The sequence below is a fragment of the Mandrillus leucophaeus genome, unplaced genomic scaffold (genome assembly GCF_000951045.1).
Source record: "Mandrillus leucophaeus isolate KB7577 unplaced genomic scaffold, Mleu.le_1.0 Scaffold949, whole genome shotgun sequence".
Lineage (NCBI taxonomy): Eukaryota > Metazoa > Chordata > Mammalia > Primates > Cercopithecidae > Mandrillus > Mandrillus leucophaeus.
In genome coordinates, this window is record NW_012110352.1 from 1402801 (window position 1) to 1428053 (window position 25253).

Genomic DNA, 25253 nt, shown 5'->3' on the forward strand with positions numbered 1-25253 from the left:
AAAACGATGAGTTTGTGTCCTTTGTATGGACATGGATGCAGCTGGAAACCATCATTCTCAGCAAACTATCGCAAGAACAGAAAACCAAACACCGCATGTTCTCACTCATAGGTGGGAACTGAACAATGAGATCACTTGGACTCAGGAAGGGGAACATCACACACCGGGGCCTATCACGGGGAGGGGGGAGGGGGGAGGGATTGCATTGGGAGTTATACCTGATGTAAATGACGAGTTGATGGGTGCAGCACGCCAACATGGCACAGGTATACATATGTAACAAACCTGCACCTTATCCGCATGTACCCTAGAACTTAAAGTATAATAATAAAAAAAAAGAAATAAATCAAAAAACAATAAAAAAAAGAGTTCCCTTAAACTCTGCCCACACATCAGTAAATAGTCTCTTTATTAAACCTTCCTCAAATTATCCTGTTTGAGAGAGCTATGTTTTCTGCTGGGACCCTGTCTAATAAATGTAATCATATAAAATTAGAAGGTAGAGGCTAGAGATCAAAATTTGGAAGTTATTCAAAAATAGCAAGTATTTGAGTAGGTGTAGCCAAGGTGTAGGGTAAGACAGAGGAGATTTGGAAGCATTTGTAACCTAATTTTCTTTTCTTATCCTGCCCCAGATTCCACAGATAGAGGAGGGAAGAGGGGAGAAGGGAATGGAGTCAAAAGAGTAAAACCATCAAGTTTCACTGGGGAAAAACCGAATCAGTGATCCGTATCTGAGAGCCATGTTTCAAGGAGCCCATTGCTCACTAATGGAGTTTTCAGCAGGAACACCTGGGCAAGGTGGGATGATAAAGAACTGTCGAGATCTTCCATTGAATCAAGACTGGCAAAACACCCATTGCTACAAGGTTGCACTTGCTCTCAAGTGGTCATTGCTGTAGAGATAAATACCATCAGGTAATACATCAGAATTGTATATCAGAGTTAGGAACTCTCAAATAGTTCTGCTTTTTCCATTATTATCAATGAATCCTGATGAAGTCACTGAAAATAGAGTATTATGGCCATCAAAACTGAGTTTTGAAAATGGCTACACCTACTCAAATACTTGCTATTTGTGAGTAATTTCCAAATTTCCATATCTAGCCTCCACCTTCTAGTTTTATATGATTACCCTCATTAGTAAGGGTCCCAGCAGAAAACATATAGCTCTCTCAAACTGGATAATTTGAGGTAGGTTTAATAAACAGACTATTTACTGATGTGCGGGCAGGGTTTAACGGAACCAACAAGCTTCCCTGGGGCTAATAATTGCCATAACCCTTACTTTCCCTAGGTCTGAAGGAATACAAGGAGAGCAGTTACCAGAACCTGAAGGGAGATGGTGGACATAAAGAGAAAGCTTCCTGATAGGAGTCGTGTTGTTCAATAGGGGAGCACCACAAACCCATGGTGGGCTAGCAGGGCAGTAGCCAAGAAAATAAATACTCTGTTCTCATTCTCTTCTAACCTCTCCCATTGATCTCCTGAAGGTGCCTCCTGTTAACTGAAGCCAATTTGAAGCCACTGGGCAAGGGGGCCCATTGAAGCAGTCCATGCATGTCAGAGCAGGGTGGAGGAGTGGAAAGCCGGGTTATGAGCAGGAGGCAATGAGAAACATTCAGCACAGACAATTTGATAAGAGTTGGAAGAACTTCCTGGAAAGCCTTGCTTCCTTGGAGAATTTGATGAAAGCTATGAACCTTCACACCACCAGCAATAAAAAGAACAAATAAATATACATATTTGATTTTTACATGACTTTTCAAAAGGTGGTTTCAGCCTCTGTGGTTTCTCAATAGTGTACCTAGGAGTTCCATACATAGCAACTTAAGAACCTCCTGCTCTGGAGAGCAGTATGTAGGAGTACATACCATCCTGTAATACTTTTTTTTTTCCTTAGCTTTTCCCCCTACTGTATTTCCAGCAACTTAGATATCATGTAGTGAAGCTGAAACCTTTGGCCAACTATAAGTGAGCCAACCAGACCTGTTCTTTCCTCAGATGTACTGAATCTGAGCTATAATATGGAGCCTGAATAGCAAAGCTTTGAAGGAGCAGCAGACAGAAAATGTGGGGGTGGCCATGTGATAATGGGTTGCCTAGCAACAATGGCTGAAAGGCTGTCGTTTCTGGAGCCTCTCAGCAGAGAGAATTCGTTTTTAAAATGTGTGTACGTGTGTGTGTGTGTGAGAGAGAGTGTCGGGGGCAGAGAGAGAGAGAGAGAGGGAGAGGGGCAAGAGAGACAGAGTGAAAAGCAGAGATAGTCAGACAAACACAGGCAAGAAGGAGACTTTAGTAAACAAAGACATAACAGAAGTGAGAAATAATGGGAGTAAGTTTAGGGGAAAGGAGAAATGGAGATAAGTTCAAGGGGTGGGCTGTGAGATGACTCAGTTGAAGAAAAGGGAAAAAGGAGAGGAACAAGGGTTGAAAAGAGAAATGTCCAAAAGAATTAGTGAGGGAATGATGGAATGAGTGGGAGCAACTTCTTACCAGCCCTCACTGAAGGCTGCAGTGTTAACTTTACTTCACAACGAAAGTTACCCAGTTTTTTTTTCTAATTAAATTTTTTCCTTATAAATCAAAAACCTTTAGTTGTAGCAGCAGAAAGAATCGGGAATTATTTATTAAGCACTACTGGGGCCACAGCATTTATCAGGCTACTAAAGATTCCTTTACAATAACCACAATGATTACTTGTCTCAGTACAGCTTTTAAAATTTTACCAATTACTGTCACAGCTGTCATCTCAGGGGACCCTTACTGCAGCTGTCAGGCAATGAAGGGATTGTCATTACTTCAATTATAGACATGAAGAAACTAAGGCCCTGAGAGGAAGGGTGGTTGCCTAGGGTGCCACGTTTGGTAAGCTTAGATCAGGGACTCAGTACTTGTGACCCTGACTTCAAGTTCCAGGTCCAGGGCTGGCATGTATCTCTGCTTGGACTTTCCAATTGCACACTAAGTGTGGTGGACCTGACACGGAAGCACTTGCTTTCTACCACTTGCTGAAATTTGAACTGAAGAGCTATTGCAAAGTCTGAAGCCAGTAGGGGTCTTCTTCTTTCCTTATAATGTGCAAATGTGTACATTTGTGCCTCCAAGAACAGTGCTTAATTTTCCCAAGTATGCAGCCAGTATCCAATAGCTCCTTGAGATACTCCTAGGCACCGATCCTCTCAGAAAAACCTTGTCTCTCTTGTCACACCAATCATCAATTATTGCAAAAGACCTCTTGGGCACAGGGAGGGATATTTGAGAGATGGAGAGAAATTTGTGACTAGAACTAAGGGGCTGAAGGATCACACAGAGCACAAGAGCTAGCAACTGAATGCCATGGAGCAGTTGAGTGGCTCCTGTGCCCTTTCATGCCTCTCCAATGCTTGAGAACTAGGATGGAGCAAAGATGAGCCTGAGTCCTATGTTTGGCAGCAAGCTTCTCTCCTGCCTTAGTCCTTCCCTCGTCTGTTCAATCTTGTACCTACTTGACAGATTAGATTTCCAAAAATGGCATTCACCTGCTTAGCAAACTTTAATATTTTCTCCATTCAACATGGCATTAGTTTTGTCATCTAGCATTCAAGAATTGCTTTGTTTTACTCCAAACTTCATTTTAGTTTCATATATGCCTATTCCTACAGTCCAAATGTCTGAAAAACTGGGCTAGTTATTGATTCTCAAACATACCCCATACCTCGCAACCGTGCCCTTGCTCAACATATCTCCTCTTCCTGTAACCCTGTCTGTCTTCTAATGAGAAAGTAGTTCCTACCAATTGTCTCCACTGAGCGCTTGGGTTTGTAATGCATCCAACTGGCTAAGCCAAGTTATATTTCCAAGAATTTCCTTTTCTACAGGTTATGGTGGGTCACAAGAGAGATTCTTGTGAGATATTTACAAGACAGAAGGGAAGCAGCTGTCATTTTATAGTTCATAAACATTGCCAAATATCTCCTGGCTCATCTTGGTGGTGTAATGCAGCAGCCAGGCCTGCAATTGCTGCACCATTCTCTGAATTCTATTTTAGCTTATCTAACTTCTGGACCAGGTTGTGTGTTTCGTTCAATATAATAGGGCCCCAAATTCTCCAGGACACTCACACAATCAAGATCAGAGCCATCAAGAACAGACATGAGAGTTTCAGTTCATCCTGTGAACTCTAGCATATGCCGGCAGTGGATCCCATCTTGTTCTTGCTCTCCCCCATCTTACGTTCGTCTTTCCTTCCCTGCTGCCTGACCTCTGGACTTTAAGATCCAAAATTAGATGCAAAGATAACAGCCCTACAGATTCTGTTGAACCAGTCCTGCAGTTGTCAAATTCCTATAACAAATTCATGTATTTAAAAAAAGATCTCTGTGGTTTAGCTTCTCTGATTCAACTTGAATGTGAGCTTCTTGAAGGCAGATACAATGCCTTTGATAAATTTTGACAAGTTTACAGCTTACAAAATGCTTTCACCTTAATTATTTCATTGAATTCTCACAACCAGGGCCACTGTATAAAGTTACGTATTGACTAGCATTAGTTGCATCATCCTGGCATTCAGGTTGTAATAGGACTGCCACTCCTCCCCTCCCCAGAGGTGAGCAATATGGTGCCCTTGGTCATCACAGCCCTTTGCAGTGGATTGCACTAAGATTCTTATCCTTGTTGTTCTAATGAAAAAATGTGAATTGGGGAGAGGTTACTCCATCTGAATGATGAAGTATCTTTCCCAGTGTCATGGAATAATATGAGATAGAATCACTGACTGCACATCTATTTATTTATTTGTTGTTTATTAAATAAGAGACCCAGTCTTTTATTCTTGATCTGTGAGGTTAAAGCATAGATAATGTCCCTTGTTCTCCTACTTTTCCCATCTATCATTTACTTTTGTCTTCAAAATCAGTTATGAATGGGGTGAAAATAATGTCTATTTTACCAAGGGGAATACCCATCCCATAATGAATTGGCATTTTCCCTTTTCATGGCAAGAGCATAATGGAAGTGAAATGGTGAAAGCCATCCTAATTGAGGAAGTGTTGATGCAATGACATATGATCCAGACAAGGGTTTATCAGAGCCCTTTTCTGAAAGAGATATAAAGTTGTTGAGAGTTATTGTTATTGTTCTACTGGAGTTGTTAAAGTTTTTCCATGTAAGTTTTATCTCTCTATATAATCCCATCTAGTATAGGAGAGAATAAGGCCTAAGAAAAGCAGAACTGAAAAATGGAGGGGGAGAGGAAAAGTGAACTAATATCATTTGAACTACTGGATATACCCTTGAAATTCCCAGTTAAGTAAGCTAATAATTTCCTTTTGGCTCAAGTCAGTTTGAGAGGCTTTTCTGTTACTTGTAACTAAAAATCCCTGATTAGATAGATTGGTATAAAAACTGAAAAATTTGAGTTAAAAACCTAAAGATGTGTCGAAGTGAAGTATTTACAGTATGCAGACTAAGTTCTAGCTCCAGTATTATGAGTTTTGCAAGTCGATCCTCTTCTTTGGGTCTAAGTTATCCAACCAGTATAAAGAGAGAATTTTACCAAATTATTTCTAAGGGCACTTCTAGCTCTAACATTCAGAATAACAATATCCATGGCTCATTCTTAGCCTCTGGAACAATAAAGAGCTGAGAGTAGGACATAAGGATTCTAGCCTTAGCTCTGCCTCTGGTTAACTGGGGGACCTTGGTCAAGCACCTTCTCCTCTCTGGGATCCACTTCAGAAGTTAGACTTAGCAGAAATTAGACTTGCTATTCTCAGGGGTTTGCTGTGGCTCTGGTGTATCAGGCTTCTTTGAGTCTCTGAGAGCTTGTTCCTAATCACATCAGAATATGTCCTGTATTTCTGTTTCTCTGGATGTTTCTGGGGTTTTCTATTTTCACATGTGTAAAAGTTCTCATTGAGTCCTTCAAAGTTGAACACCTTGTGCTTCTTTTAGGGAAAGGCCTGTCTTGTCCCCCTTTACCATGTCCAGGAAAACATTTGAATATTTTATTTAGTTTACAGCTCAGTCTTTTGAAAGAGTATGATCACAACTTTTCCTTTTATTTCACTATCTGGAAGGTAACCACTGGAGAAGAAGGAGTGGGGTGAAGGGGTTTGGAATCGGAACCAGCTTTCTGTACAGTTAGAAATACTCTAATGAAACTAGTGTTAGAGATGAAGAATCACTCTCATTCTAAGCCCCCTATTTTCAGATGCTTATGACTTTAAGTGATACAAATGAGTACATGTCTTAGAAGTCTAATGGAGCAGAATTCTGAGACAATGAAGTTTTATTAATTATGCCATTATCAAGTTCTTTGAATCACATCAAGTAGTGGGATTGATTTTAAGGCATGAAAGTTGTATTCCTCAGAAGTCTAAGAAATGGATCATGTATGTTTACTTAGAATATAAGGAATCATTAATTTCATCACCAAATCTATGAAGAAAATGAGCTTAAAATTCTTGTGTCCACTCAAGAAGCACCTAAAAGTTGTTTCTCCTCTCCTCCATGCAATTATTTACTCTGGTGCCCTCCTTTCCATTCTAGTTGCCTCTAGTTGCCGTTCCGTTTAGACCTCATTACTTCCTTACAAATTATGGACTATTTTGTGTATACAGAAAAGAACATAGCATATATGTAAGGTATATAATGAAATAAAATGAAAATCCTGTACCCATCACCAACCTTGAGAATCGGGACATGGTCAATGACTTTGAAAACCACATATACCCTCTTTGATTCCTCCCCTCATTCATTCCCAGAGGTAGCCACTATCCTGAATTTTGCTAATAATTCACTTATTTTCTTTATATGTTTGCTGCAAGGTAACAGTGATTTTGTCCATTTTTTGGACTTTATGCAAGTGTAATTATAGCATATGCATTTTTTTTTGCTTATTCTTCCCTCCCACCAATTTTGTGATTTGTGAGATTTATCCATGTTGCTGTTTGTAGCTGTAGTAATCAGTTTTCACTTCTGTATGGTTATCTATCCCATGAAAATTTTATGCCTTTACAAATTATGATGCTCCAAATCTTTTTATGCATATCCCCTGATGCCCATGTACAAGATTTTTTTCTAGAGCAATAGTTCTCAACTGGGAGCAATTTTACCCCCTAGGGACATTTACTTCTGTCTGGGAACATTTTTTGTTATAACAACTTGGGGTGTGCTATTGTCATCTAGTGGATAGAGGTCAGGGATGCTGCTAAACACCCTAAAGTACACAAGATAGCTCTCCACAATCAAGAATTAACTGGCCCAAAATGTTGATAGTGCTAAGTTTGAGAAACCCAGACCTAAAGTATATGCCTAGACCTAGAGTATTTGAAATATCTGGGTAATAGGATTTTCCCAAATTCAACTTTTTCTAGGTAACACCAATTATCTTCCAAAGTGGTTATACCGGTTTATACTCCCAACAACAGAAGATGAGAGTTCTACATGCCCCACATTCTCACCAACTCTTGGTATCATTACCTTCATTACTACTTGCCTAAACTTTTGCCGTACTTATCCAACTTTCTCCTACATTCACCTCTTTCTCCACAGATTCATTCTTCATATTATTGCCAAATTAATCTTCTAAAACCTAACTCTGATCATTCAAAATCTTATAAGAATGTTTCTGGCTCTACTGCTTACCGATAAGCCTGGTATTCAATAGCTACACAAAAACACTCCATTAGTTCTGTACACCTAATCATACCAACCTGTTAGATGGTCCTCAAATAAGCTCTGCCCTTTCTCTGCCCTCTATGCTATCTTTGTCATTGAAGACTTACCCTTTCCTACAGACATTTGCTCATTCATTATGTGCCCATGCATTCATTTAGTCAATAATTATTTACTTTGCTGTGCTCCTACTATGTGCCAGGCACCATTGTTAATGCTGGAGATGTAATAGTAAACAGTACATTCAAGACTCTGACTGCTCCTGTCTACGCTTTCCCTACCACAAAAACATCTGAGCTCAGAAGCACTTCCCATTTTTTATTCCAAGAATTCCTAGCTCTTGGAACCTAATGTTTTTCAGTTTTCATTCCTGGTCCCTATCCATCAGGTCTGCTCCTCCCATCCAGGCTTGAGATATGGGCATCTGAAGGGGCTGGAGAAGGAAGGGGCCCTCAGGAAGTGGAGAGATTGGCTTTTTTCTGACTGTCCTGCCAGAGTTGGCCTTAGCTGACTAGTTTCTGGGCAGGTTCTCCCTTTGGGTCTTCACTGGATTCTCTGGTCTTCTCCTGTTGCTGTCCTGCCCTACTGTCCTCAGTGTCTATCAGGAGGAACTGGAGGCGGCTATGCTGAGGGAGCGGAACAGAAGCTATTTACTCCACATTCTATGGCCTTCATCTTAGACCCAGCAGAGCTGCCCAGAGATCTGCGAGGTTTTAAATAGGGAGTCTCCAGCCTGAACCGGGTTTGAACTGAGAGCAAAAGGCAAGAAAAGGCTTCTTAATGTGTCTTCTTTCAGATATTATTTGCACTCCATACAAAAGGAACTACTGCCTCTAACTCAATGATTTGGGGGAAAGACTGAAAAAAATATTTGGAAAAAAGACCCTAAGGAAAGGTTGCCACCTTTTGCCCTAGTCTTTCTTTGCTCTGTATTCTGGGTCTATGTACAATAAAAGTAATGACCAGGGGTGACTGCACTTCTTTAAAACATTTTTGTCTGACATTTAAACTTATAAATTTCCTCGCAAGTCTCCTTGCAGATGCACTAGAGCTAACAACTTTGTCTTTCAGTAGGACTGGGCTTTGGGATACTTCCTTCTATGGCTGAGGAAAGTCAATGATATTGATGCTACTTTGTCTATGTATTACTCAGTGTTATACTCTAAATCTCAGGGGAGTTGACTTGTTTAGATCCCAAACAGAACAAGTTCCCCTAAAACTTGTCATCATGTATCCTAACTTGTCATACTTCTAAGAGTAATTTTCAAGTTAAATTCAAATTTGCTCTATGTGTTCTGAAGACTCATTGATGACTTGAGGATTCATTCTGAGGTAGCCTCTTGCCCAGCTATACCTAGCTGATAGATCTGTTGACAGCATTTGCAGCAATCTACTTGACTCACAGCTAATTTGAAGTATAAAATAAGAGTATTTTGCACTGCATTTAGGTTTGTCTTGCTAAATAAATTATCTAAATGTTGGAAAACAATTTTTTATTCTTCCTGAGGTATCATTAGAACCATTAAGTTCAAGAGAGGTGAGAAATCTGTTCATTTCTTCACTCAACCAATAAAAGTTTCCTAAAAGGGCACCCACCCTGTACCTGATTTCGATCTTGCAGTCAGCTATGCAAAGAAAAAGACGTGGTCTCTGACCTCAAAGATGCTTAAGGTCTAGTGGCTATCAAAAAGTCTAGTGACTAATTCAAAGTCTATTAATGACCACAGTTCAGGTGGATAAGTGTCATAATATTGCAAAGTAAGCACACAGGGTTCTAGGTAAGCTGGATTTTGAAAGATAAGGAGATACACAGATAAATAATGACATGGAAGAGGAGCCTCTAGGCAGAAGGAAGAGTAGTATGTTCAAAGAAAGTTGTAAAGGCATGAAAGATAATTTCTGGAGTACTGCCAATGTTTCGGTGTGACTGCAGCAAAGGATTTTATGAAGCAGAGTAGTGTGAGTCAAGGGTAAAGAGGCAGGCAGGGGCCTCAGCTGCAGGAGATCAACTGTAAACTTAGTAGTTTAGCCTTCACCCTTAAGGTTATGAGAAGCAATTAAATGGCTCTAATTTTGGAATTGAGTTGTATTTCAGCAATGTCACTCTGGAAGCAATATGGAGAAAGAATCAGAGAGAGGAAAGAATGAAATGCAGACTATAGCTGTAATATAAGTGAGATGCTGAAGGCTTAAACTAAGGTAGTGATAGAAGACATATTGAGAAGTATATAGAACTGAGAATTAGCAATTTGGACTTGAGCCATCACTGGATATGGGAACACAGGAGGTGTTAAAACTATAGCGGAATAGGTGGTAGCAGATGTCTTGACAATTTAGTAAGCCTGAATGTGAAAAGGAAAATAAGGTAAAGATGAAAATGCCCTTAGACAAAACAGTGGTGAGAGAAGGGAGAGGGAGAAGAGAGATCAAATGGGGAGAAAATAGAGAGGTCAAGGAATGGGAGGTCTCAATGAGATTTTTAAAAATCACATATGTAGGGTGAATAAAAGAATGAGAGAGGAGCATGGCTAGGAGACTGGTCCACGACAGGGATATTTTAATTTAGAGTAGTTTAAGGTGAAGAAAAAATTGAGAGTATATCTGTGGGAAGGTGTGGCTAATACTGTTTCACTGGAAATGAGAATATCAAATTGTTGAGCCGTTGATGGGGATGTTGGAATCATCTGGAGGATGGTAAGATGTGTAAGAGAGGAAGACCAGTGGATGGCTATGATCAGTGGAAAATAACATAATGGAGTATGGCATAAGCCTCGTAATGACAGGAGTTACTTAAAAGAATAATGAGGAAAGGTCCGGAAGCAAAATGGGAGTGACAAAAACCCCTATCTCTTTTGGCCTTAAGGTATATGTTGTATGAGAGAACAAAGTCTCCACTGAAGAGGACTTCAGTGTAAGTTATATTCTCAGTGAATAGCCAGGTTGCAGTTAAGACATGAAGATGAAGGGAATAATCAGAGAAAATGTTGGAATGGAGATGTTTCTCAGTTCCCTATCCTGTTCCATTGGTGTATTTATTTTAATTTGTCTTAATTACTATAGTCTTATAATGAGAAAATTTTTGGTAGAGTAAATCTTTCCACCATCTTCTTCTTTAGGAATGTCTTGATTATTTATGATACTTTGATTTTCCAGATACATTTCAGAGTTAGATTGACAAATTCCACAAAATAAGACATGTTAGAATTTGATTGTGGTTACGTAGAATTACCAATAAATTGCAGGAGTGTTAACATATTTACAATATTGAGTCTTTCAATCTATGAATCTGGCATATCCTGATTTATTTCAGTCATGTTTTATAAAGTTATGTAATTTTCTTTGTGGAGGTCTTGTACATTTTATATTAGATTTATTTCCATGTACTTTATATTTTTAATATCACTGTAAATTTAGTTGTAATAGTATTTTCTAATTATTTTCTTGAGTCTCTATTGTTGTTCTTTTTCTAACTACTTGGGAAGAATAATTAACTTTCAGGTTTTCTTCTCTTTCTTCTGATTTCTACTTTAATTGAATCTCACAAATTTTGTTATTTGATATTTTCATTGTTTTGCAGTTCAAACCGTTTTGAAATCCCCATTATGATTCCCTCTTTATCCATGAAGTCTTTTAAATTGACTATTTCCAGAATGAGATTTTTTCTAGTTAATATTTTGTTGTCAATTCTTAGTTTAATGTGCTTATGGTCAGAGAATATGATCAGGGTGGTTTCAATCTTTTGCAATTTTTGACTGAACATGATATAGTCAGTTTTTATAAATGTTATATATGTGTCTGGAAAAAAATGTACTTTCCATTTGCTTGATATATGCTGATGTAGACAGATATAGATATACAAGTACATAAAGATATAGCTGCACATAGATCCACATGTCCATTAGGTCAAGTTCATTAATTATTTTTTCAGTGCTACTATATACTTACTGATTGTTTTTCCCTGCTTGCTCTATCAATTTCTGAGAGAGGTATGTTATTCAACTATGATTGTTTATTTCTCTTCATAGTTATGCCAACTTTCAGTCCTGTATTTTTAAACTATGTTATTAGGTAACAACAAATGTTAAGACTGTAGGAAGTAACAGACACATTAACATTTGTAGCTGATGATTTTAACCCACCACTTTCAGAACCTGAAAGTTAAAGCAAACAAAAATAAGCAGCAGTATAAAAGGCTTAAACACAGTAATAAAATTGAGCCATTAGATAATATAAAACTCTACACCCAAAAAACAGAATACAAATCCTTTTGAGCACCATTTACAGAAATATACTATGAATTAGGAAAACAGAGGCCACGATAATCTCTGAATGATTGATATTGTAAAATCTAGGCTCTCTCATCATAATGCTTATCAGCAGTTAATACAAAGATGGCTCTGAAACCCAAATGTTTGGGAACAAAATAGCATATTACTGACTAACCTCTGAGTTGAAGGAAACTAAGAAATATTTAGAATTGAATAAAAACATTATATGCCAGTATTTTTAAAGTTTAAAATATATTTACCCTGAGACCTAGCAATACCACTGCTAAGCGCTTAGCCTAGAGAACCCAATGTACACATACACCAGAAGACCTGGCCAAGAGGTGAATTGCTTGTAGTAGTCTCAAACTGGACACAATCAAAATTTCAACTAGTTGAATATTTGTATAAATAGTGATATATCCATAAATGTAATATCATACAGAAAATAAAATGAACAAACTTGGCTAGATACAGGTTGGATGTATCTTAATAACATAACATCAAAACAAAACAAACCCCAGACACACAAGAATATATATATTATATAAGGCCATTTTTATAAAGTTGAAAAACTTTATAAATAAATAGATGATAAAATATACAAAACAACCAGGAATGTGTAAGGAAAGAGCACGGGGCACTTTTGGGGGCACTGGTCATGCTTTATTTGACTCAAGTAGTGGTTACTGGAATGCCCACATTATAATTTATTCCTTATAATATATGCTTTTTATGCACTTTTTAATGGATGTGTTATATTTCACAACCACCTTAAATATCACCCAATAATGTCTTACTCCCACAGTGGAACCCCGTCATCATGTTGGTGTTGGAGACTAACACATCCCTTCATACATTAGAGCATGTATGTGTGTTTTGGTGGGGATAGGAATATTGGAGTACAGAAAAGGATGTCGCATACCATGTTTACATCTGTCTGAAGAGAAGATAATCTAACAGGATTCCTCTGGTTTGCAATGGACTCTAACTTTTATTTTTTATTTTTATTTTTTAAGGCCAATCAACTGAAGCAGTGGGAGTGGAGAAGGAATAAGGAAATCTGTAACTGGTTCTGACCAATTAGTTGTAAACACTACGGCACTCAAATCAACTTGATCCTGCATTTTAAAGAATGGGAAAGTGTATGATTTCATTTGTGACAGCAGACCCATTCCAGAATTTTTTCACTTGACAAATTATCTATGGTCAATACCAGTATCTTTCAAATCTTAGCATCTTAAAAATTATTTCAAAGGAAGATTTTAAATTGCAGAATCTTTGGAGTTATCCCAAGGAGAGGATGTGGCAGGTGGAGGAAATCTTATTTTTGAAAAAGTATACCAGGAGATTTTGAAGAAGGTGATCCAGGGACATGGGAAATCAACAGTGCAGTGCCTAATACTTCCTTTGGCTTTGGCTTTATGAATAAAAATGTTTCATCAATTCAAACCCAAACTAGATTTGAATTATCCCCAGTTCCAAAGCACTTCAAGGTCTCCTGTTCACTGATGCCATGGTTTCTAATTCTCTGTTCTTCTCTCTTCCATCTCCATAGCATCCATCCCAATCGATTCCTACAGGCTGGTCCTTTCTTAGTCAGCTCCCTAACTCTCATTGCTGAGTATTTCATCTTTCCTCCCTCTTTGAAGGTAGTGGTTGCATCTTTCTCTTTTTGCTCCCACCCCAGAATGCATAGTGCTAGACTGAATACCCAGGAGACCCTTGCAAAGTGCAGTTTTGACCCCTCAAGTGAGCTGAATGTGAACATCCTGTTTTATTACTCCCCAGATGACCAGACTGCACCAAGCACATGATTTTGTGGAAGGAAAATCTCAACTAGGCTGCAGTACAGATTGTAAACTAGCTTTCTAGTTGGATGCCAATGAAATAATAACACCCACTGCAGACAAGTCTGGGTGTTCTTCACATTGCTTGTATATATCATCTCTATCTCATAATTGCAAGACCGTTCTTTAAAAGTACTACCTTTCTTGGGAAACTGGAATTTTCAGTCTTTGGTGCTTTGTTTTCCCAAATACCCTGAACATCCCAGCAACACTCAAAAATCACTAGGCTCTTCTATTTCTTCCTTCTCCTGAAGTCCTAAGTATTTTCTCAATTTGTATGTGTTGCTGCTTTTTTCCTCATAAATCCACTAAAAATTACAGCAAGGTCCATACCCTTGGATAACTAATATTCTACCAGAGAGAGGCCGATGATGTACAAAATAAAGGAAATAAGCATGATGGTCTCAGAATGATGGATGCTCTGCAGAAATTAAACAGGGTACTGTCACAGAGAGTGATGTTGGGCTACTTTAGAAGGAGATGACTAGAATTAAGTAAAAATTTGAACCATGCAACAATCTGGAGGAAGAGTATTCCAGGTGGAGGGAACAGTATAAACACCTGAGGCAGAAGTGTCCTTGGTGTGTTTGAGAAACAGCAAGAAGGCAAGTAGAGCTTCAGTGAAGTGAGCCAGGATAGAGTGGAAGGAAATGATGAGTTTGGCTTTTATTATCAGTAGCAGGGAGAAGCCACTGGAATGTTTCACCAAAGAGGTTACAGTAGCTGGTATTCATGTTTAAAAGATTTCCTTTACCTTCAGGGTCAACAGTAGCATGCAGAGTGCTGATACAGATAGCAGAAACCACTTTAATACATTTAAGCAGGAAGGGGGAATTAGGTACTTACAAAGATGTCAAAAAAGCCAGAATAAAAGATTAGGTTGAATTTCCAGAACTATTCTCTGAACACCAGAAGACTGGTATAATCAGGAGGGTGGAGAGTGAAAAAGCCATTATTCCAAATTGCAGGCTCTAGGACCACACTGCTTCTGCTGAAATCATTACAAAGTTCAGCTCCAAGACCACACTGTCTCATCCTCGATCTATATAAACAAACTGGGTGCTTCATGCCATGCTTTTTGATACCCACAAAACCAGGAACAGGTACCTTTATTATTGCTGCTGCAGAAGAAAGCTTCCAAGAATAAGTCTTCCAAGATCATGCTCTTTAGCAAGACCCAGAAACCACAGAAGCAGCATGGACTTTCACTCACTTCCCCTTCCAAATTTCATGCAGGTTTGTCCACTAGACAGAGGCCAAGTCATCTGTGAAATCCAGGCCATGAGGACAGAAGTTCAGGAAATGTAGTCTAACTTTTCAACCTCTTATCATGCAGTAAGCCATACAATAAATGGCTGGAATGGAGTCAAGTGAGCTAATCTGTGATATTTACTATAACAACAACAACAAAAATGCATGGGAAGGCCAATTAAGAGGCTATTGTAGTAGTCTGCCTTACAGATGATGGTGTCTGGACTAGTGTGAAAAAGGCAAAGATGTTGAAAATTGGTTAGATTTATATTTTGCTTTAAAATAGGACTTGCTTATAGATTTGGGCAGAGTTGAGGAAAATATATAAAAGCCTGATTAATACTTCTCTCAACCCTGCTCCAATCACCCAATTTTATTTGCAAATTGTCAAGTCTGGTTTAGGAATCCCTCTTATGTATAACACAGGACCATACTGTATTGGAATCACTTATTTCATTGTCTGTGTTTATACAATTATCACATCCCTAGAGGGCAGAAAGTGTATCTGGCTGTGCATGGCAAAGTGCCTAGCAAATCGTGCTCTTTCAATAAATATTGTTTACAAGAATGAGTGAAGGAATATTGGACTGCCTTGAGTCTACCTGCTCAGAGGCCTGGCCAGTTTCTCTGTACTAAGGGTCCTTATGGTTCCTTGCTTATTGCCAATGTTGCTGGATGGAGCCACATATTCAAGCATGCAATTGTGAAATTCTTTAGGTGGTCAGAAACTGGAATCCAATTTTAAATGAGAAGTATAAAATTGAGCCTCACTCAAACCAACGCACATTATGTTCAGCTAAATTTCTCCTTTATTCATCATGGGGGTGATTGCTATAAGTGCACTTATCCTTCATTATAGAAAATTGGAAACATGAAGAAATTCTGTATTTTGTTCTGTGCTCCATTGTGAATCAGCCTGTGACCACATGAATATCTGAAACAAAGCTGCTGACAGGAAGGTACAAATGCTGAAGCTGGAGCAATAGAAAGGACCCGAGAATGTGACTGAATAATAAAGGAGAGATACCAGTTAGTTCAATATGGATTGGGAGCTTTGAACAAAACTATATTTGAAACATTTAAATTAAGTGACAATAAAACATCAAGTACAATCAGAAATTACGAGGTAAGATTACAAGGTGGTCCCATGTGACTCAAATTTTTGACTCCCCTACTAAGTTAGCTATCAATTGTGCTTCAGGTCTCCCAAGGAAAAACTATAATGAGCAGTTAGTTGCTTTGTAAATTGTCACTTCTAAATTAAGAGGGTAAAGTAGTAGTTTAAAATTAAATTCGTTGTGATTAATTGAGCTTAGCAGTTTATATATTCCTTGGAGTTCTAGAATCTTCCTAGGGACTGGTTTGTATAGCGAAAGGCCCTCTCTCGTCTCCTGGACTCCAGGAGACTGGGGCTCAGTCAGAAACATTTGGTACACATTCCAGACACTAACTCTCTCTAGACTGCATTCTCCAATCCTTCTATACAACTGCCCGTGCCCCCCACCCCCCACCCGCCATACCCCAATCAGAAACACATTGCTCATCTCAGGAACTATGGATAAGGTTCCACATTTTTCCTTTCCACTTGTCCTATTGACAGGCCAGCAAAAGGTCACCTAATTCCAGAAGAAGAAAAAGAAGATCTTCCATTTTTTTGAGGACTGAACATATGCTTGGCAATAGTTTTAGGTGTTTCTGCATATTAGCCCATTTTGCCACGTAAGGGAGTTCTATTATTATCTCAATTTAGTGATGAGGAAACTGAGGCATATAGAAGTTAGGTACTTGCTTAAGATTATACAACTAGCGAGTGACAGAACTGAGATTCAAACCCAGGCAGTCTGACTTCAGACCTGTGGGTCTAACCTCTGACCTCTACTATAGTCTTTCCCTTTCCAGATGAAAAATGGGAAAAAATAATAGTGCCTACTTTACAGGGTTGCTGTGAGGATTAAATTATTGTTATGTGTCACCTGGAGTAGGGTGATCATTTTCTGACCAGTGAGCTGTTGTAGAGAGTACATTTTGCAAATTAAGTTTCTTTCCAACATGATTCTCAAGCTGGAAAAAGCATTTCCATCTATTTTAATAAATCTGAAGTGAAGTTATGCATAAACAGAGTGCCACAATATTGCATTTTGGAGAAAAGAAACTCTCTTAATGTGTTTACATTGAACAGAACACAAGAAGGGTCACTCTGACTTCGTTTCCATAAGCGACTCCTAAATAGGATCTATAGGTTAACAGCAAAGCTTTCCTGCACCTAATGGCTTTTGGAATAGGTTTATGCTCCTGAATATGTGTGCACACTGTTTCAAATGCCCAATGCCTTTGCCCCACTTTCATCATGTTAGTGTTAGCAAACATAGCCATAGTCACTGTTTGTCATTAAGGCATATTGACCCTTTCTACGCCATCTCGACCCAAAAGGCTCCATGTAGGAGACAATAAGTCTAAGGAAACCAATTCACTGTAATGAGAAATGTTTTCATAAACAGCATCAGGAACATGGGAGCTGTCAGAGGAGCTAAGGTGAGTTTCTGTCATCTCATTTTGTGGAACTAGATAATGCCTAAATAAATGTTTTATACTCACCTCTGGTTTCTATGCTAGCCCATCCTATACATTCAAGGATTAAATAGATGCAGTATGCCCACATGCTGAAGAGCAAACTAGAGAATGGCTAATTTCCTTTTTTAAAAAAATACCATAATGCGTAAGTACAAGCCTAAAGCTTAAGTTATTCACACTCACAAGCTAATAAATGAGTCAAATAAATAGTTTAAGCAACCTTCCCCACTGGATTCAACATTTCTAAAAAAGAAAAGGGACACCAGGGAGCACATGTTGCTCCTTGTTAATGAAGAACACCTAGGCAAAATTCAGTGGAATTGATCAATTGTAGTCTGATTTTTTTTCATTCAAACTTCTGCATTGTCAATTAGTACCTAAGATGCCTTCTGTAATTTGTACTTTCAGAATGTCAGGCATTAAGTTACTTTTCATTATAACTGACACACGACCTGATTGGATTTCTTTATTTATTTGTGAAGTGAGGGTAAGGATTCAAGGTATAAATCACAGTGAGCAAAAATAGTTTGTCTTTCAAATGAGAAAGAATATGGAGAGAATGCAACTACTGATGAGAGAAATTAAGCTTTCAGGCTTTTAGAGGAAATGAGACATAAATACACAGAACTCTAATGAAAAGTAGTACGTGATACAGGCACAAAGAGAACCACACAGTGCATGTTCAGTTACAGCCCTCACAGGTGGGTTTGGGGAGAGAGGTATATGATCTTGGCTTTAAAAGAAGGATGCAATTTTGACAGAAGAATGAAAAGTGAATAACTGTAAGAAGGCATTGCTCAGAGAAAGGCCAGTGGCTCCGTTAGGTTGAAACTGAGTGTGCATGACAGGAAGGGCAGTAAGGAGAGAGCTAGAAGGGAGGGTAGGAGTCAGTTAGCAAATGGTTTGGACAAAGACAGGATTAAAGAGGAAGTGAACATCAGATGAGAAAAAAAAACAATTAGAAGACTATTGGAAAAGTCTAGGTCAGGGATGAAGGCTTGAACTAGGGCCAGGAGCAGTGGTGTAATAAAGGCATAGTGGGAAGAAGCATTACGAAGGCAGACCTGGAGGACAAACTGAAAAAGATATCATAAACCACTCATGAAAGCTTAGATAATTAATAAACACTCTTTCTCACTGCATCAACTTCTAAAGTCTTCTCCCCAAGTGGGAGTCAATTATGATAAGACCATGAAAGAGTAAGTGAGAAATTAGTATGGGAAGTCCCAGTTAGCTGAGTCAAGGAGTAAAGTGAACATACAGTCTCTTTGGGTGTTTATTTGATTATGGGAAGAACGTGTAGTGCTGAGGCAGGGTGCCACGTGTGTCAGAAGCAGACAGCACAGCTGGCAGTGTGCTCTCGAACCTGAGATAGTACACATGTTCCTTCCACCACCCCCCCACACACACATAGTCCCCTGAATAGCATGTACACTCACTCTTAGATCAGTTGCTCCCAAAAGACCTTATTTGAGCATGAGGTCTCCATTATTAGCAGAGACAACTTTTATGTTTGCATTTCTATTGCTTGGGATTCTCAGCACTAAAAAACTGAATATTAGAAGGAACTTCAACATTGAGCTGGTAAAGCCATTAGAATCCTCTCTATAAAGTTCCCACCAAGTAGTCATGTATTCTGTTCTTGAGCATTTCCATTGATGGGGACCTCATCCCATCTTTGGCTTGTCCTGAGTATTACTTCTCTTTTACCATCAACACTTTCTTAACAATTACTATGCCAGGAACTACTCTAGTTGCTTTACTAAGTTTATCTCACTTAATATTCACAACATTGAATTTAACAGGTGAGGAAACTAAGGATCAGGGAATGTGACTTGCCCAAGGTCACACAACTGGTGGAAGGCAGAACTCCTAAACCTATCTGACTCTGTGCTCCCTTGATTAGAACTTAGTCTAAGTCAAAATCTGTCTGTAAAACCCATTCACTGCCAGAGTTATAACATCCTTTCCTACACTCCTTGAGGTACAGTTGGAGACATAAATCTTCTCAATCATTTTTATCACCAAAACACTTGACAAATGCTTGAGAATTTGATAGACAAGACTATCAAAGTAAAAGGCAAAGAAGGCCACATAGCAAATCCTTTAGAGAGAGTGCTTGTCTTTACCCTCTTTCCACTCCTCAATATGGGACACTCAGCTTTCTACTCTTTCAGTGCTCAACAATGAGCCTTCTAATAAAAAAATCTGATAGCCACTTCCAAGTCTTTATCTTCTATGAGCTCCACCTTCTGGAAGTTTTCTCCTCTCTTAGTTTCAGAGATGACTCATAACAGCTAGGCTCTCATAGGGAGACTAGGAATGTTCTGAGTGGAAAAGAAAGATATTATATATTCAAATTCCTATCTAACATCAGCACTTACATGTCTAATAATCAAAACTAATGTAAAATGTCCAAAACTAAGTTCTTACGTTACACCATTTTAAAAAAATGGATCAAACACCTAAATGCAGTAAGACTTACAGAAAAAAGTACGGGAAAAATTTTATGACATTTGAATTAACAATGTTTTCTTAGATATGGCACCAAAAACACTGTCAATAAACGAAAAAATAGATAAATTAGAGTTCATCAAAATTTAAAACTTTTATGCATCAACAGGCACTATGAAAAGTGAAAAGGCAAAACAAAGAACGGAAGAAAATATTTGCAAATCATATATCTGATAAGGGGTTAATATCGGTTTTCTTATCTGAAATATGGAGGTGATAATAATTTTGTACAGGACCCTTGTTTCTTATCCCCTGGGTGCAGGAGCAGGGGCGGGGTGCCCACAGGGCAGCCATCAACAGCCCCACTGAAGGGCAGAGTAGCTGGTGGCAGCTAAGACCCAAATGTAGAAGCAGAAGGCCATCTATTTGTGCATTAAAATCTCCTCGCTCACAAGGGTCTCTGTTCCTTGTGCTTATCCGTGAGCTTCTGAAGAAGGTTCCTTTTGAAAATATCAGCCTGGCTTACCCAGATTCAGGGAAACAATTAGATAAATAAAAAGGCTCATTTTACGATTAGATCAGGATTGCTGAGGACCCCTGGTGGCAATAAGTGATAGTGACAGCTGCCCTTACAGATGGAGATTATGAGAAACCTAACCAGGATGAGGGAAGTGAAATCAGAGCTCAGAAGCTTTGACAGATAAGCATTCCCTTCTGTTAGGGTTGCTCTGTTAACAAACAGGCATTATTATCACCTCTATATTTCAGATAACGAAACAGATTCAGAAGCTATGTCACTAGATCTTCAGATTTGTAGTCAAATGCCCTTTTTAGTATATAACGCTACAGCAAGTCCCTGGGATAAATCTTAGAGTAATGGAACATTTTCCCTGATCCTGCTCTTCCATAGTAAGGGAGGAATATACTGCTAAAAGACACAGATACTAAAAGGTAGGCTTTCACAGGCTTTGGGAGAGAGCTGTGGCCTGTAAAAATTGTGAATGCCTGGCAAAAGTAAAGAGAAACGCTGCAAAATCAGAATTAAAACCCAGCTACCCCTCCCTTTGTGACATTTGATCAAAATTGTTGGTGGCATATTGCATACCACAGATGAAAGCAGGTTAATGCCTTCACTGTTGAACCACTTTGTGGTTGGGTTGGCACTAGGCAACAGAGAAGCCTTTCCTGCTCTCCCAATATCTTTTCTTGAAGAAACAGTTCTCTCTGTGATGGTGATAGGGGTCGTTATGGCTGTATAAGATACTTGCCTCTCAAATAGAGTAAATGCTGGACATATTTTGAGCAAAAACAGTTTAAATTCTTCTTAGAAGGCTTCACAGACAGCTGCTTTTGGCTTAAATTGTCAGAAATTTTCAGACATTCAGGGGACCACAGAATCTCTGAAATAACATCCCATATGGAGCAGTTTTCTTTATCATATCCCTAACAAGTGGCCATTCAATCTCTGTATGAACAGCTCTATTAGCAAGCAAAAATCTCACTCCTTCAAAAGACAGGCCGTTGCATTTTTAGATCTATTACAAATATGAACCCCCCTGCAGGAATTGTATGTCAGTCAAGCTTAGATAGCCCAATAAGTGAGTGCACATGGTCCACCCTGAAGGTTGTAATAAGACTCCCTGGAAACTATAAAATTGTTCATTTTACATACTTCTCCTTAGAAACAGAGTGAAAGGTGGGCAATGAGCAGGTAAGCAGAAGGAAGAACTCCTATAAAGATTCACTTTTGGCCAGGCGTGGTGGCTCACACCTGTAATCCCAGCGCTGTGGGAGGTCGAGGCGGGATGATTGCTTGGGTTCAGGAGTTCAAGACCAGCCTGGGCAACGTGGTGAAACTCCGTCTCTACAATTTTTTTAAATAGCTGGATATAGTAGCATGCACCTATAGTCTCAGTTACTCCACAGGCTGAGGTGGGAGGATTGCTTTGAGCCTGGGAAGCTGAGGTTGCAGTGAGCCGAAATCGCACCACTGCACTCCAGTCTGGGCAACAGAATGAGACCCTGTCTCAAAAACAAACAAACAAACAAACAAATTCACTTTTATTCTCCTTTCTGTTAGAAAGTCATGTGAAACCACATTTCTCCAGCCTTAAAGTTCAACTGCCACTAGCATTTTATTCCTCTGAAAAATACTTCTTTCAGGGCCCATGAGATAAGGGACATACAAAACCATGGCCTTCCATATAAGACAAAGACAATTGGAAAAGGCTCCCAGGTATCAGGTTGCTCCAATAAGTTGATTTGTTAACAAATGTATTTTTATTTATTGGGAATGAAATGGATAACATCTTTATAAAACAGTCTTTCATGGAAAGTTTGAGCAAAAGGCATTCTAAAGGCCAGAGTCTAAAGGCCCATTCGCTTGTCTCAATTAATTTTGCTCCTGCCCAGGGTTAAGACTCCATTACCTCTAATTTTGATCATTATAATAGCCTTCTTTCTCTCTGATTTTCTTCATTTTCATTATGATGTATGTAGGTACAGATTTCTTTTTATTTATCCTGTCTAGGAATCATTGGGTTTGTAGAATCTGTACATTAGTTAATGCTTTTCATCTGCTCTGGAAAATATTTGACTATCATCTTCCTTGTTTCCTCAGAAAGAGTCTTCACTTTCTGGGACTTAAATGTATGTTAGATCCTCTCATTCTATTCATTATGTTTCTTACCCTATCTTTTCTTTTTTTCACATAATTTGTTTCTATAGGCAGAATTCTGGATGATTTATTCTAACCTATCTTCCATTTCAATAATTCTCTCCTAAGTTAATGTTTCTCCATTGCACTTATCATCATCTAACAGTTGTGTTTAGCCATCTATTAAATGCATCCATTAAACTCTCTATTTTTATGGTTATATGCTTTAGTTTTAGAAATCATATTTTATTATTTTTCAAACTGCAATATCTTTTTTTATTATACTTTAAGTTCTAGGGTACATGTGAGCGACGTGCAGATTTGTTACATATATATACACGTGCATGTTGGTGTGCTGCACCCATTAACTCGTCATTTATGTTAGGTATATCTACTAATGCTGTCCTTCTCCCCTCCCCCCACACCACGACAGGCCCCAGTGTGTGATGTTCCCCACCCTGTGTCCAAGTGTTCTCATTGTTCAATTCCCACCTATGAGTGAGAACATGAAGTGTTTGATTTTCTGTCCTTGCGATAGTTTGCTCAGAATGATGGTTTCCAGCTTCATCCATGTCCCTACAAAGGACATGAACTCACCCTTTTTCATGGCTGCATAGTATTCCATGGTGTATATGTGCCACACTTTCTTAATCCAGTCTATCATTGATGGACATTTGGGTTGGCTCCAAGTCTTTGCTATTGTGATTAGTGCCTCAATAAACATACATGTGCATGTGTCTTTATAGCAGCATGATTTATAATCCTTTGGGTATATACCCAGTAATGGGATGGCTGGGTCAAATGGCATTTCTAGTTCTAGATCCTTGAGGAATCGCCACACTGTCTTCCACAATGGTTGGACTAGTTTACATTCCCATCAACAGTGTAAAAGTGTTCCTATTTCTCCACATCCTCTCCAGCACCTGTTGTTTCCTGACTTTTTAATGATTGCCATTCTAACTGGTGTGAGATGGTATCTCATTGTGGTTTTGATTTGCATTTCTCTGATGGCCAGTGATGATGGGCATTTTTTCATGTGTCAGTTGGCTGCATAAATGTCTTCTTTTGAGAAGTGTCTGTTCATATCCTTCATCTTGATTTTTTTCTTGGAAATTTGTTTAAGTTCTTTGTAGATTCCGGATATTAGCCCTTTGTCAGATGGGTAGATTGTAAAAATTTTCTCGCATTCTGTAGGTTGCCTGTTCACTCTGATGGTAGTTTCTTTTGCTGTGCAGAAGCTCTTTAGTTTAATTAGATCCCATTTGTCACTTTGGGCTTTTGTTGCCATTGCTTTTGGTGTTTTAGTCATGAAGTCCTTGCCCACGCCTATGTCCTGAATGGTATTGCCTAGGTTTTCTTCTAGGGTTTTTATGATTTTAGGGCTAACATTTAAGTCTTTAACCCATCTTGAACTAATTTTTGTGTAAGGTGTAAGGAAGGGATCCAGTTTCAGCTTTCTACATATGGCTAGCCAGTTTTCCCAGCACCATTTATTAAAGAGGAAATCCTTTCTCCATTTCTTGCTTTTGTCAGGTTTCTCAAAGATCAGATGGCCGTAGATGTGTGGCATTATTTCTGAGGGTTCTGTTCTGTTCCATTGGTCTGTATCTCTGTTTTGGTACCAGTACCATGTTGTTTTGGTTACTGTAGCCTTGTAGTATAGTTTGAAGTCAGGTAGTGTGATGTCTCCAGCTTTGTTCTTTTGGCATAGGAGTGTCTTGGGAATGCAGGCTCTTTTTTGGTTCCATATGAACTTTAAAGTAGTTTTTTCCAATTGTGTGAAGAAAGTCATTGGTAGCTTGATGAGGATGGCATTGAATCTCTAAATTACCTTGGGCAGTATGGCCATTTTCACAATGTAGATTCTCCCTATCCCTGAGCATGGAATGTTCTTCCATTTATTTGTGTCCTCTTGTATTTTGGTGAGCGGTGGTTTGTAGTTCTCCTTGAAGAGGTCCTACACATCCCTTGCAAGTTGAATTCCTAGGTATTTTATTCTCTTTGAAGCAATTGTGAGTGGGAGTTCACTCATGACTTGGCTCTCTGTTTGTCTGTTATTGGTGTATAAGGATGCTTCTGATTTTTGCATACTGATTTTGTATCCTGAGAATTTGCTGAAGTTGATTATCAGTTTAAGGAGATTTGGGGCTGAGATGATGGGAATTTCTAAATATACAATCATGTCATCTGCAAACAGGGACGATTTGACTTCCTCTTTTCCTAATTGGATACCCTTTATTTATTTCTCCTGCCTGATTGCCCTTGCCAGGAATTCCAACACTGTTGAATAGGAGTGGTGAGAGTGGGCATCCCTGTCTTGTACTAGTTTTCAAAGGGAATGCTTCCACTTTTTGCCCATTCAGTATGATATTGACTGTGAGTTTGTCATAAATAGCTCTTATTATTTTGAGATACGTCCCATCAATACCTAGTTTATTGAGAGTTTTTAGCATGAAGTGCTGTTGAATTTTGTCAAAGGCCTTTTCTGCATCTATTGAGATAATCATGTGGTTTTTGTCTTTGGTTCTGTTGATATGCTGGATTACG